This window comes from Melitaea cinxia, chromosome 1 (assembly GCF_905220565.1).
Source record: "Melitaea cinxia chromosome 1, ilMelCinx1.1, whole genome shotgun sequence".
Taxonomy (NCBI): Eukaryota; Metazoa; Arthropoda; class Insecta; order Lepidoptera; family Nymphalidae; genus Melitaea; species Melitaea cinxia.
In genome coordinates this window covers 4,703,333-4,719,702 of record NC_059394.1, presented here as the reverse complement: position 1 = coordinate 4,719,702, position 16,370 = coordinate 4,703,333, and the positions used below count along the sequence as shown (strand labels likewise).

The 16,370-nt window shown below is 30.8% G+C and overlaps 1 non-coding gene across 1 annotated transcript; it reads right to left on the bottom strand.

The window, feature by feature from the left end:
* Window positions 1–14,148: 14,148 nt before the first annotated feature.
* Window positions 14,149–14,221, bottom strand: Trnav-aac. Its single transcript has one exon. It is a non-coding gene; the product is annotated as a tRNA-Val (tRNA).
* Between the last annotated feature and the right edge of the window lie 2,149 nt (window positions 14,222–16,370).

Here is a 16,370-nt window from a genome sequence, read left to right as displayed (position 1 = left end):
TTCACAATTTTTTTTATTACATATAAAAACACATTTTATCAAGTTCGCATTAAAAAACAAACTTATCGAAAAATCGAATTGGCGTAGTATAAATTGTTGGTGTCGTTTTCTAAAAAAAATACATAAATTGCTTTTTCATTAATTGCCTATTGTGAAATGTTCAAATACATGTACCTATCTTATTTTTCTTAACACAACAGAACTGTGCGTGTGAATAAATTACGTAAATACAAAAAGATTGTTCTTAAAATAACCAACTAACAATTTTTTTTTAAATCTCATTTATTTAGAACATTGTGTGAAATCTTTTCTGTAAGGCTGGTATCATTATTCGTTCAAAAATAAAATGAGCTAAACTCAATATTAATTCTTTAATGTGAATAAGTACAAATACTACAAAATACTCCACACTATTTAATATTACACAACATGGAAATAAAACTATTGTCCTTGATTTTATCAACAAAAACCTGTTACACTTTTAAGCAAATTATTTCGTTTTATGTAGTCATTATTGTAGTTTTTAACATTTCGTATAGATGTCAGTGCCGTTAAGTAGTTTTATATACTTACACTAGATGGCGTTAAACAAATATTTTGCTTTTTGTATTTGTTTATTTTGTAAGACATTTTTAGCTCTTGTATGGCTCTGTGTCACGGTTTCAGAATTTCTTCTTCGGGTTTGCATAGAAACGTCCGCTAATCCGATTAATTAATATTTTTACAACCCAATTTAAGAAAATATATAATTAAGTTTAAGTTTGTACAAGTAAAGAAATCTGCAGCTTTTGTTATTAAAGTTATTTTATAACACTTCAAGCACGGTTTCTATACAGAAAGGACAAAATGATTTTTTTTTGCATATGAACGAATTCGTTGGCAACGGCTACCTCTGTATAAAGAGTTTCCGTACTTTGACAACGCGTTGGCGCAGCGGTCACAGCACTGTCTGTTGCGCTGGCCGTTGCGGGTTCGATCCCCGCTCACGACAAACATTTGTATTGGCGATATAGATGTTTGTCGTGGTCTGGGCGTTTGTGCTTGTGTATTGTTTGTGTTTCCGGACTCCCGACACAGGAGAAAATCCTACTGGGGGCCGTTGAGTGTGAAGCATTTATATATTTATTTAGTACCTACGTTAATTCTTAAATCCTTATGAAATGATAAATACAAAGTAGTTTCAACTGACAAACTGTAGACTGAAGTCATTACAAGATTTTATGACAAAAAATAATTTTGAACCGTCTCAAAATTGAAACTCATAGAAACAAAAAAAAAAAAACTCTTTTGTAGCTATATATTTTAGCAATAGCAGGTAAGTAGGTCATAGCTATGGATTTTGTCGGTTGCGGGTTCGATCCCCGCACATGACAAACATTTGTATTGGCCATACAGGTGTTTGCAGTGGTCTGGGTGTTTGCGCAGTCCTTGTGGGTCTCCCTACCGTGCCTTGGAGAGAACGTTAAGCCACGTCGGTCCCGGTTGTTATCATGTACACCTGATAGCGATCGTTACTCATAGTAGGGAATATATCCGTCAACTCGCAATGGAGCAGCGTGGTGGATTAAGCTCTGATCCTTCTCCTACATGGGGAAAGAGGCCTATGCCCAGTAGTGGGATATTACAGGCTGAAGCGTAAACACAATTTAAGACTCAGTATTATATTTTATTTTATAAAAGTCTTTGAGTCTTCCATTCAATCCTAGGGCTACAATGACAACAAAGAAGGTTTGTTTACATTTATCTCGTCACATAACAAACTATACATCAAGAGTGTAATGGAAGTATCTTGTAGTAATAACGTTATCTGTCAAGTCTCAAAACTACTAACAGTGTTGCCCTCTTTGAAAAATTCTATTACGCTTAGCAAAATAAATTGACGCCAGAGACTGCACGCTTCGTTCTCTGAACGACAAAAGTTGGTTAGTGAAGAAAAATTTTGAGATAGGATTTTTAAATTGAATTCTCTATATAAATCTGTTTATTTCTATATAAATCTATGTTTATTTACAATTTTCACGCTTTAAATCAACTTTGTAAATATATATATATATATATATATATAATTCGACGCCCCCGTGCAATAAGTCGGTAATGTGCTATAATGGACTTTTTGCTGTTATGTTAAAATCGTAATCTATGGGTCAGAATACACATTGTGAATTTTTTTTATAATTTTCCTACTTACATTTTGGGAGATATTTGGAATAGCCACTTTGTTGTAGGGAAATTGTAAATACATTTATGACGAGAAAAACATCATTACACATTAATACATAAGTGTTTTTCTTTTCGGTATTCGGTAAGTTGCTATTACTGGGTTATTGTAGTGAATAATTTGCAATTTCCGTTAAACGCATATGCCATATTTATTTCGTGTTTAATTTGCAAAACATTAATCAGTAATAGCAAATAACAAAGTTTTTAGAAAGGAAAATGTTTTGTAACATTAACATACCTACTATTCGTTTCAAATTCGACCATGTCGATATCTGTATTCAACATTATTATGTTTACTTCATCATCAGATAATTTGTAATATACATGTCTTTCTTTCTTTTTATGGTATTCTGATTATTATAAGTGTATTTATGTGTAAGTGTGAATGAGGATTGTATAGGATACTGTTGTTTACCGCTTGAATTAGTATTTTATGATGGAATTGAGAAAACCTAGAGAATCAAAAAATTCTCGTGTAAGACGAATGCTGTTCTTGGTGAACAAATTAGATGACTTTGAGAGTAAGTACTTCATTCTACCTATTAAAACTATTTTGTTGTTTTATGTTGTGATAATTTCATTTCTGTGACAATTTTTAAATAAGGAAGACGTTTAACTTCCTACTTCTTATATTTCAATTTATAATTTTAGGTGAAGATGTAGAATCAAATAAATATTTGAATACTTCGAAAACGAAAAAAACGAATTATGCGATCAAATGATGTAACCTTGGTAGACAGTAATATAGCACCAATACATACTTCATGTAAAAAATCTACTATAGATCTAGATGAAACATAAGAACCAGACCAAAACATAGAAACCGAAAGCTTTAACAAAATTGATGTGACACTAACAGGAAACATACCAAGGAATTGTCCTGAGGGTGATGACAAGATTGAAATGGAACATAATTTTTCTGAGGCAAGATGCACAGATGATGAAGAAAGCGTTACAAGTAACCAGGATAAACCAGCTAAATCAAAGAAAGAAAAAAAAAAAAACTAACTAGGAAACGCAAACTGGACAAAAATGAGTGGAGTTATAAGAAAAATAAAAAACTGAACAACAGCGGCGAGGCCTAAGAAAGATATAAGAAACTAAAAAAAGGTATCCTAAAAAATCTTTAAATCCCTCGTGCGCGTGTAAAAAGGGTTGTGGTGAAAAATTTATTTCGTCTGATACCATCAAACGTATGTCATTAGAACGCAAAAACAATCGCTTTCAAAGATTAAAATATCATTTTTCCTTAAATAACGAGGACGTATTAGTTTGTAAAAAAAATTTCTTAATACATTACAAATTGGGGAACAAATGGTGTATACAGCATTAAAAAAGGTTAAATCAGATGAGGGCTTCAAAGATAACAGGGGAGTTCACAATAACAGACCTCGGAAAATGAGTACTGCTACAGAGTTAAGTATTAAAACGCATATTCAACTGTTTCCAAAAGTAGACTCGCATTACACTCTGAAAACATCTAAGCGGGAATATCTTTCAGAAAATTTAAATATTTCAAAAATGTATCGCATTTACACTGAGTGGTTTGCAAATTAAAATTACAATAATATAACAATGGCTACAAAACGCCAATATGAAACTGTTTTTAATTCAAATTACAACTACTCATTTTTAAAACCAAAAAAGGATCAATGCCCTTCGTGTTCTTTATTTGATCAAGCTGATCCTTTGATTAAAGCGTGTCTAGAGGAAAAACATAGATACCATTTGGAAAGAAAAGATATTATTAGAAAAATTAAGAAAGGCAAAATAGATACTGCTGATAAAAATAGTTCTATGACAGCAATTTTTGATTTACAATAAGTTTTAAGTATACCACAATTTGAAGTGAATATATTTCACTACAAGCGTAAATATACTGTATATAATTTTACAGTTTTTGACGCTCTTAGGAAAAAAGGCTACTGTTATGTATGGCACTTCCAAATAGCAAAAAGAGGTAGTACGGAAATAGGTAGCGCTTTGCTACATTTTTTTTAAACTAACCACGAAGATGGCATTACCACATTTCACTTTATCTGATGGATGTTATGGGCAAAATAAAAATAGATATATTTTTGCTCTATATCTTTATGCTGCCAGATTACTAGGCATTTCTATTACCCACAGGTTTTTCGAAACGGGACACAGCCAGAATGAGAAAGATTCCATGTATGCATACATTGAAAGAAACTTAAAGAATAAAGTGGTATACCCCCCGATCAAATATATAACTTTATTTTTAACTCTAAAGTAACTGGCGAAAAGTATTGTGTTGAAGAACTTGAACAATCCAATATCTATGATATTAAACAACTTGTAGAACCTAATAATTGGCGACAAGATAAAGATGGAGAGATAATCCACTGGGCGGACGTAATGGAGGTTAAAGCGACACATTTGCGGGAAAATAAACTGTTTTAGATACAATTATGAAGACGCATATTCCAAACTTGATACTAATCTACAATCTACTTTAAATATTAGACGGCGAGGACGTAAACGAAAACAAATTACACCTATAGTTCCAGGTATCATTGAGTTGCAGCGAGTCTACCACCAGCCCATTCCATTTACCAAAGCTTTACACACAGATCTAATAAGTTTATGTAAAAGTGGCACTATCTCGTGATTTTTTCATTCCTTTTATAAGTCGTTATCATTTATTGAAAATGAGGACGCACAGACAAAAATGAAGAGGATAGTTGTTGATTTTTTAAATTTATGTTTGTATTGATTTTTATTTAGAATTTCACACTGATTTTGTTAATCGTCTTATTCAATATGTGTTTCTTATATTCCATTTATATCGTTGATTCTGGCTATAATTTATGTAAATTGTATTTAAATATAATAAAAATAATTAAATTCATAATTATAAATTTATTTCAAATAAAAACCTTGGTTTAATATTCTTCAAAGGTTCTTTTGTTATGAACGGTAATATGAAAAAATTGTTGTTAAATTTTCTATTTAGTACTGTATTTTATTTATACGGTATTTCTTGCATATAGAAAATTACTAGAATAACTTGGTTAATATATATTACGTTCACTAGCTATAATAATAATAAACGTTATAAAAGTCGATAGTATGCTGTTACAAATCAACACTCTTCATAAATTTTCCACAATAATCCCGTTAGTTACTATTGCAGAACAATGAAACTTTTCTCGATACTGTAAAAAAATATTTTTCATATTACAGCCGACAGGATGCATTTAATTTAAATCAGGTGATAAAATAGCATTTCATAAAAAATTAGCTTTCATTTGATGTATCAATGACCGCAATACTCCCAGAGGTTAGAAAGTTATTCAAGAAAAACAGTAAATTATTTTTCCTGTAAAATTTGCTTTTTTCGATTACCGACTTATTGCACGGGGGCGTCGATATATATATATATATATATATATATATATATATATATATATATATCACAAATAGTTATAAAAATTATTTATTTGATCTCAATATTTTGTTCTATCTAGGTACATATGTATCAAAATCTTATAGAATTATTGTGTTGTCTGCGTTGGTAATACGTATTATTGAAACAAGTGTTTTAAAACAACTTCCTACAGAGGTCAATGAAGCTGGCGTAAACTGGTGAATAGCAGTCAGGGTAGTATTTAAAAGTAAGCTTAACACTTCACATGGTATTGTATGGATGATCCTGCACAATATCCAAATCAATTATCGTAGATAGGTATACCTCGTTAATCAATTTATCATAAACTTTTAATACAATAGTAACTAGAGATATTAGTCTGTTATTGCGCGCTAATGATGATTATAAGAAGCTTAAACTAAAGACCAACGGAATAATTACCACAATTAGAGTCCTACGTAAGCTGTGGGCTGTGGGCTGGTTACGTGTGCCACTGGGCTGATGAACGCTGGAGCGGCTAACCCAATTTGGGGCGTATTTGCGTAAGACAGATGAAGGTTAGATGAAGTTTGCGGACATCCGGGAAAGTCGACGTAAACTTTGGTAGGGGTTTGTCCAGCAGTTGCAGTCAACTGCAAAGGACTGAAAAGAAACGCACTCAAGCAAAAATAAGTAGAACGACAAACTGTCAAAACTATCCAATATAGTGTCCCTGATATGTGATCTCCCACTGTATCAAACTGCATTATGAGCCACAATGGACAATTTTATCATAAAAAATAAAATAAAAAAAAGTTCATACTATTATTTTTAATACAAAAAAAAACACCGATATTGATATAAAGTGAAATAAAATTACAAACAAATTGAAAGTCAGCACATTCACGTTTCAATGTATTATTATATTACACTGATGTAGAATTGTGGGAAGATGCTATCAATATCAATTTATGGTTATTACGATATGGATATCGTATTGATTTATTTTATTGTCACGTTGTATTATTTGATCCTGTACATTTTAGTTACAGCCGTCGGTATCTGCAGTGGATCATAGAATATAATCTAGAAAGTTTGGATTATACTTTTTACATTTCTAGATCAAAAATGCGGTCAAGGTATTTAGGCTAGGTATTTATCGTTTTCGTTGTTTAAGCGTTATGAATCTGACAAGATATTACAGTACTAAGGAAATGTAATCGCTGCCACCTTTAAAGCTTAGCAAAGCTTGCGATGGTCGTTAGTAAAAAGAGCACTAAAATATTAAATACTTTGTAGGTCTTTGTTTCTGAATATCAGCATTCCAGAAATCTATTACACTTTCTATAAACATGTATTTTTCGCTTTAAATATGGCGTTTAATTGTTTTAATTTCAATTTATAGAAATCTATATACGTGAAGCAAAAATTTTGTACCCCTTTTTACGAAAATTGCGACATGGAGGAGTATGTAATTACGTACACTTATAGTTTATACAGAACTTTCTCTGCAAAATGCTATACATTTTTTTAAAATTATGCATAAAAGTATATTACATGAATAAAAAAAAAAAAAAACATTACACACACTACCATGTATTTGACACTTTATTATACTTATTTGTTGATTGTCAAAGTCTGTAGTCAAATTGGATTTTTTTTTTAAATGTTCTTTATCTTCATAATTTTTTGGTTTTCTTTGATTTAAATTTTTAATTATGGTCGAATTTCGACGTCTGGGCAACCGCTAGTATATTTTAATAGCTATTTTAAAGCTACTTCTACATTATCTTTTCTGTGTAATCTATTTTGTATTTGAGACTTTTTACAGCTAGGCTGAAAATGTCAGTCAATTCAACTGTAAATACTATTTTTTATTTCTATTTTAATCTAAAGCTATAAATTATCTTGGCTGCCTCCGACATTGGAGTCGAAAATATACTTTGATATAATTTCGTATTATAACCTGAGATATTTTTTTTGCTATCGATAAATAATATAATATACCTAGTGTTAAGTAAGTCATTTAGTTTCTGAAAAGACTTGTTTTATTTACGTTCATAAATTAATAGTCTCTTTGAATTTTGTCCATGACTGTGCAGAAATGACATAATCTCAAAGTACAACACAGTTTTGAAAACACACTTGAGAGTGCCCCAGGGTGTTAACATTTTTGCATAATAATTTCTTTACGTGGTTATTCTACGAAAGTTTACTCTTTGGAAACACATTACCACACAGGCCACGTAGCGCGGTATATATCGAATGATCCAAGATACACGTACCGTGACGTGTATTTACGCGTGACCTTATTCGGTTTATGGGTGAATGGGGCACAAATGTCGCTCTTATTGGGGTAGGCATAACTTTGAGATGTTGTTAGTATCTCGTCTGTTTCAAAAGTTAACTGAATGCGTGGTCGGAATTGCTTTTTTATTTACGTTATGTGACTTTATTTGTGATGGGACATAGTTGTATTAGTATGATTGGAAAATAAAATTAATAACAGAACAGCCTGTAGTAAAAAATTAAATTGCTATTTAATTTAATTACTATTTTGTGAAAGATCGTTTCAATGAGCATCTCGTCTTAATATGTATAAACTAGCTGTACCCTGCGCGCGGTGCTTTACTATTTATTTATTTTTTTGGTCATACAAACTCAGAAACCTTTGTGGGCTCATGCACAACACTTTGCTGAAGAGTATGACATGATCAAACGCATAGTTTACGATTCTATAAAGGACATACAGACTAACATTCATTTTCATATATATAGATAAATTACGCGTCACGTTGTTTGTCCGCGATGGGCTTATACAAATACTTGCACAGATATGTAACTTTGTGCAACTTAAAAGATAGACTATATTTTATTTCGGCATGTATAATGATGATATATGATGATGATGATGATGATTGCTTGATGGATGTTCACGAAAAAAAAATAAGGCGGCTACGAAGTTGTATATTATTTAAGAAGGAATCCGTTTTAAAGCAAACAAATATCATATAAGATTATTATCTTATATATAAAAAAAATCTACGTGCTAGAGGTAATCTCAGAAGCAGAATTAACCCACAATATATTATAATATTTACTGTATACTTTCCATGATATATATAAACATAGGAAACATAGCGTTTTATTATATTCTCTGAAATTAATTTAATTTTATTACTTGTAGTTGTAATGGCACAGTAATAAGTAATTTGAATTTTTTTTACCGTTTGTTCATTAATAGGCAGACAGACGGTATATTAGACAAACGAAGAGTGGAGTTTTTGGTGTATAAGATTTTTTTTTATACAACTAGGTCGTCAAACAAGCGTACGGCTCGCCCGATGGTAAGCGATTTCCGTATCTTATAGACGTCTGCAACACCAGAAGCATTGCAAGCGCGTTGTGGACCCTACCCCCAATTCCCCCCAGGAGGTCTGGTCACCTTACTCACAATAGGAACACAACACTGCTTGAAAACAGTATTATTTAGCTTTGATCATCTGTAAGGTCGAGGTACTACCCCAGTCGGGCTGCTCCATATTTTCAGCAAAATCGTGTTCAAATGTTTATTAAGTTTCACACACAACTTATGAAAGTTCCTAAAATATATCCTTTAATATCAATTATTATACAGAGTAAGGCGATTATATACTAAAAGCTCTAAGTACTGAATAATCCCAGACTAAACTACGTTCATGGTAAAAGGTAATTAAGACTCAACGAACTCCACCTAATATGTCAGAATGGTAACGTGATTATGTTACAATTTTGACGTTTACTTAATGTACTAATAGTCTTAGAGCTAGTTGTTTAAAATAAAGTATTAATATTATTATGGCTTATTGATATTTGTATTAATATTAAATATTCCGTGATTCACAGTTTTTATTTACTGCAGCCTGTAATATCCCACTGCTGGGATTAGACCTTTTTACCCCACGTAGGAGAAAAATCAGAGCTTAATCTACTACGCTGCTCCAATGCAGGTTGGTGGATATATTCCTTACTGAGTAACGATCGCTATCAGGTTTACATGATAACAACCGGGACCGACGGCTTAACGTGCTCACCGAGACACACCCACAAGGTCTGCAAAAACATCCAGACTGCAGCAAACATAAGTTATGGCCAATACAAATATTTGTCATGTGCGGGGGGATCGAACCTGCAATCGCCAGCTCAACACGCACAAACATGTGCACAGTTCTTAATAGGATTAAAATCCTGATTCCGGTTCAAAAACACACAGGAACAATATAAATATAAGCTTCTTGACAATCACATGATATGGAAAATTAAAATGTACACGATTTTAAATTAGCACCAACTATGCAAGTGATCATCAAAATACAAATCTTATGTAAGTTACTATAGAAATGTTATGAGATGTTATCAAAATTATATAAATAAAGTGTTTTTTGAGAATTAATTTCGTATTAATAATATTGTATGTACAAATGATTTATTTGTTTCTATGAATCTGTATTTTAAGCGTATGACATGTGTTTGAAAAAAACTGCTGGCTCTCATACTACAACATCCTAATTACCTTAGCGCTAATGTTGCTTCAATTTCTTTAATTAGGTTAAAATTACTTTGACGAGTTTACTTATTATTTTATCAAGATAATATTGAAATTAATTTCATTCGTGACATTTGACTTAAGCATTGTTTTACTAAAAGCAATGCAAATATTACTATTATATTAGTTAAAGTAAATAGTTTTATAAAGTAGTTATTTCTTTAATAAACTAGACAAATCACACAACCACGTCTAATTTATACTTACAATTGCACTATTTATTAATAATACGATAATTTGAAAGATTTGTTGACGATTTAAATAATTGTGTTTGCTCGCAAACGAAAAAAACCGACTTCAATTACATCGATTTTCGAGGGTTTCGATATATACGGTCGAATTAAGTAGCTTCCTCCTTTTTTTGAAGTTAGTTAAAAAATACACAGAAACTATAAAGAAATTAAGTTCTTTGTAATAATTTTTTTACATGTTTCTTTCTCTAAGTATAAATGCTTAGTAAAGGTTCTAGTAGAAGATAATTAAAACATGAACCACAGACAACTAATTTAACTGTCCTTCAAATTTATATTCCACTCGTTGTCAAGAAAATATTTACAATTTATCTTGAACGGACTTGTCCCATACAATTCGAGCGGAAAAACATAAAATATCTCTAAACTGCAATGTTGCATTCGAAACCCCTGAAGATGGTCTGATACGGGGAACAATTTCACTGATACGAAGGGTGTGTGGGGCGTAGTGATATTACAGCTACACTTGGTTGCACGTTGATACGTGAAATTCAATTTCTTTCTTCTTTGATTTTACAACTTTTTTTTTATCTTTTCCGTTTGAGGGTTTGACTTCAAAGTTTATTTTTATATTTGTTTCTCTTCAATTTAATGTTTAGTTACAAAACAGCAATATACCTAATTATAGAATTATGTGTGTTGAATTAAATATTATGGCGTTTATTTAATGCGCACGGAAATTTATTGAGCATGGCTAGAAAAAAATCGTTCTAATTCTGGAACAGCCTGATTTATGAATATGAGATCACATTCAAATAATACTGTTTACAAGTTCCTAGTGTTTTATTACTATAGTGACTAAGATGGCCAGAGCTATTTGGGAGGATCGAGAGAACGCAATGCAGGCGAACATCGGCTACGGCATCCGTTTATCATTAGGCGGACCATACGCTATTTTTTGGTTCCCTTAGAGTACAAAAAAAAAACTTAATATATATGTTTAAGCTCGTGGAATTTTTATTACCTTAAACAAATAGTTTGCCATTCCGACCCCATTCGATGGACCTTTTCCTATCGCAATACTGCAATGTTATTTGTCACGCAAGGTCGTTTCAGAGATAAACAAATTTACACAGACTATAAGAATTCCTTTACATAGTTTCGTCATACTGTGCCTTCGATAAAAGTGTTCAAAAAGTTACTTGCTCTGTGTTTGAGTGGGTTTTTAAAAATATGTTGGCGACAATTTATGTATGAATGGCGTGTTAAATGGCTATTTCAGCCGTGAAAACATCTGTCATAGGCTTAACTGGCGAGGGTCAGTAGGTTAACTGCTTTATTTTGTGTTTCACGAATGTTTACTTAATATCTTGAGAATGCGTTGAAATGAATAATTACCACCCCATCGATAACATACCCGCGCTCTCAAGAATTTGGTCACACCTAATACTTATATTGTAAGCGTCATCTATATGATCTATATACATTTATTTATCATGTATTAAGAAACATGAATTAAATTTTGTTCAATTGAATATTATTGAGAGCATCACTGCTAAAAACAATTTGACTGTCTCAATATAAATTTTTTAATAATACGAATGCTATAAGCGGATATTCGTTTTAGTTGTTATAATAGCCTTTGTAATTGAAATTTTGATTATCATTACGTTTTCAAAATATGTGTTTTGCTGAGATAACCAAACATAGCAGTTGTAGCAGTATAAGTTATGACTTGGGAGGTATAGCTATTGCTTACCGTAGAACGGGCATGCTTTCATCCCTGAAAAATTATAGAAAAGCTGATTAGCGTTGATCATTAATAATAAGAACACCTACCTATGAAAATGAGAGAAACAAAATTATCTCAAGTAATAGATATTAAGTATATGTACCAAAAAGTCACAAAATGAAGCTTGTATGTAGCAAATATACCAAAGTTATTTTCTATTCATCAGTTCACCCGCAAATAGCAATAACATCATCATCAAAGAATAAACATTCAGTGGAGTCTATCAGGCAATACAAACAGATTTGAAATTGAAGCGTTATATCAAAAGTGTAGTCGTGCGAACGGGACTCGGTTCTAGTCTAAGAAATATACGCCATATATAAATAGACGGGACTGTTTCACTTTGTCACACACACACGGAATGAAATGAAGTCTTGCTGCTTTTTCTTTTACATACCACTGCTAGACCTCTTTCTCCACATACGAGAAGGATTGGAGCTTGATCCGCCACGCTACACCATTGCTGGTTGGTGGATATATTCTCGTGCGTATCACCATGCTCTCCAATTAAGGTGTTTTAGGCGCCTACATGGAACCACTATACCACAGCGGTTGTTGAATCGAAGTTTATAAGGAGCTAATTTTTTTAACGTTTGACGGAGTCTACCCTAAAATCGATTTTTATGAATGTTTAACGAAAATTTTGCAGTGATATGCATGCACTCGTGTTTTCAAATTCACTAAGGTGTAGAAATAAGTTTGATAAATTTTACTTTATAAAATAACGCTCTTTTTTACATATTAATACAGTGTTTTTTTTATGAAAATATTCCACCTTAAAAACTTCCTCATTAATGTTTTAGAAATACTCAAATTTTATTGGAATTTTTGTTCAACGAATGTCAAGCAATCTGACTGACATTATTAAAAGTCACTTTGTACATAATATTTCTAAAGCAAATACTTTTTATTTTATTACTCCCTTTTATAGTTTTATTTAAAAATTCTTTATTTAGACGCTGGCGGTGCACGAAGGAGTAAAACCATTTTCAGTTGTTTATTTTTAAACGGTACATTTAACTTTGAATATCTGTCACGGATCGGTCGGTTTGCGAATTGTTGTAGCGAATAATTTTCACGATTTTCGAATGAGCTGCGAGACGGTAATAATTCGAATAAAGCGTTTCGACAACTTAGTTTTTCAGCGATCGTATTGTTTTGTTAAATTAATGTTTTTTTTTTAATTTTTATTTCACAAGACATTTCTCGTCATTATCGATGCCTTTTATTCTATGGAGTTTGCTTATATTTTGAAGTTATTTCTCATTTACTCGTTACTTATATTTAAAGGAATGTTAATTATATATTAAATCCCTAATCTTAAATAATTTTTAAGTACAACTGTAGCGCGTCTATATTATTATTAAGAAAAAGGACTGGTTTGCTATCAATAAAACCTAAAAATAATTGATTACTTTTTATAATTCTTTTATGATTACAAATATACGTTATCTTAAATTACTACCTATAAATCATTATGCTAAGACTCATAAAAGCGAAACAATGTCAACCAATATATTATATGATTATATCAACCATTTATAGCAGTCAATAAAAACATAATGTGCGTGAAAATCTGAGGAATTTCTTAGTTCAGAACTATCAGAGATATTGATCTAGGTAATAAATTGTTAATATTTTTATTTTATTTTATAGTTGAATTTTAAATTTAGTTATTTAATGATTTGTTTTTATAATTTCCATTTTGTTCAGTATACCTTCTGTCGGGAATAATTAAAATGTTTTTTTTTTTCATTTGTTCAACTCCGATATTTTATAATTAATGATATGATCAAATCTGTAACATTGGAGTGCCTGTCATTTTCGAAGATAAAATATAATCTATAATGACTTATTGTCGTTTTAGATAAAAAAAGTAGTGTATATTGTTCTTGATTTTTGCATTTTTCTTTACATGAAAAACACGAACAGTTTATTATTATATTAAAATTTACGTAGATATGTTTTATTCTTAGTGTTACAAAATAATTGTTTCCGCCCGGGATCGAACCGGGGGCCTTCTGCGTGTTAGGCAGATGTGATAACCGCTACACCACGGAAACTTAAGATAGTGTGGCATATATTTTGATAACATACAAATTGCCACCTACCTGCTATTTGTACATTCAACTCGTTTCATTGCTCTGATTAAATTTTGCGTAACATGTTACATAATGCGTTTACATATTATCAAGGTCGCATATATACGGATACAATACTTTTTAATTAATTATATGACTCTAAAACTGGAGTTGATAACGAGGTCAAGAATGTACTAGCTTGAAAAATATTTTGCATCGTATTTATAGATATCTATGAATATTACTATCAATTTAATTTATTTTAAGTCACTAGTATATATTTTTTTCAAGAAACTGGAATAACAACACGGAAAAAAAGCTGTTTGACGACGAAACAGTTCGTATAACCTAGTTCTTGATTGCTTAGAAAAAAACAATTCTTATTCAATTTATTTAATTCACTAAAAATATTTTTAATGAATTTGTTATTGTCAATTAGTAATTTATTTTACTGAGACATATTCTATTCGATCGATATAATTATGGTATGGTAGGATATAATATATTGCATTAAAAATACTATTGCTGAATTTAATTATTTTCTTAAATTATATTTGTACAAGACACATCAAGAAGCCTTCAGTTAAAATTTTTGAAGTTAAGGAAGCTTTAATTAGATATGACGACAATTTTCTAAGTAAATGCTTGCCCTTACTAGAGTGTGAAATAATGACGCTACGTACGATATAATGCTTCCTTTACTTTGTAAATAATGGTGATACAACAGTAAGAAACAAAAGTCAGTAGGATTTATTGTTAGTCGTAAAGTTAATGGAGGGAACAGGAAAAAAGTTTTACGGGTCATTCTATATACCTATTGTCTTGTGCTGGTTTTTAGGTCACATGTGGAAATGTTATAATTAAACTGATTATAAAATATAATGAATTTAAATGTATTGGTGACCTCAAACCAAAGCGTAGGTTCTCGTAATTATTGAGAATACGTTATTTATTTCTACTAACATTATATTTTATTAATAACTATTTTTTGCATTCATGCATTAAAAATGTTTTCATTTATAAAAATAAAAAAAAAAACTAGATTGAGACAACCATTCAAATGTACATCAGACTTTTAAAACATTTTAATATAGAACAGATTCATATATTTTTATCTATATATATATATGTTTCATTTATTTATATTATGTTTATCTTTATTTCCTTTATAGAATCGTAAACTATGCATTTGATTACGTCATGATGTTTTTCACAAATATTCATTTTTTCAAAAAAAGCGTAGCAACGCGCGCAGTGACCAGCTAGTTGAGAAATAAAAAGCTCGGTTCACAATTATATTATAATATTGAAATTGGTTATAATACTACGTTAATACAATACTTCTATTGCAAAATACATATATATATATATATATATATATATATATATATATATATATATATATATATATATATATATATATATATATACCTTTCAGAAGATTTTATTATCCGTTTCCAAACAAGAAGGTTTAATATTCACGAAAATATAATAATATAACGTTTAATGTAAATAGAGTATCAACTGTGTTATTAAACGAAATAGCAAACAAACCCTTTGAAATTCGATAGGCTATGAGTCTGGTATCAGCTAGAGGAAACTGTGTAATTGATTTACCCACGCCCGCTTCGACGAAAACGAAAGTAATGATATTATACACGGGCTTTTAGCTACGGGACACAGTCTAATTGTATTATACGGCAAAAGGAGAGATTAACGTGGAGCTTTGAATATTTTTAAGTAGACGACTGATATTGTTGTGACCGCGTTTCAAGTTTTATATTTAATTAAATATGAACGAATCATATTTACCTTATTTATCATTGATGTTCTGCGTTTCGTTACATATTTTGTTATTTTTTAAATTGATTTTTATTTTATCTTTTGTAGATTGAAACGCTGAATTAAGGGCTTTATTTATTTATTTATTTATTTATTACTTCTTGCATACATATAATCAAACACTTTTACGTAGTAAAAAGAAAAGAAGAAAAAAAAAACCAACAGAACAGAAATAAAATTAAACAAAAGGTAGTTACAATGACAGCATGCAAAGGCGGTCTTATTGCTTTAAGCAATCTCTTCCAGACAACCCCAGGTAAAAGGAGATTATTAGTAACAAAGTGCGGGA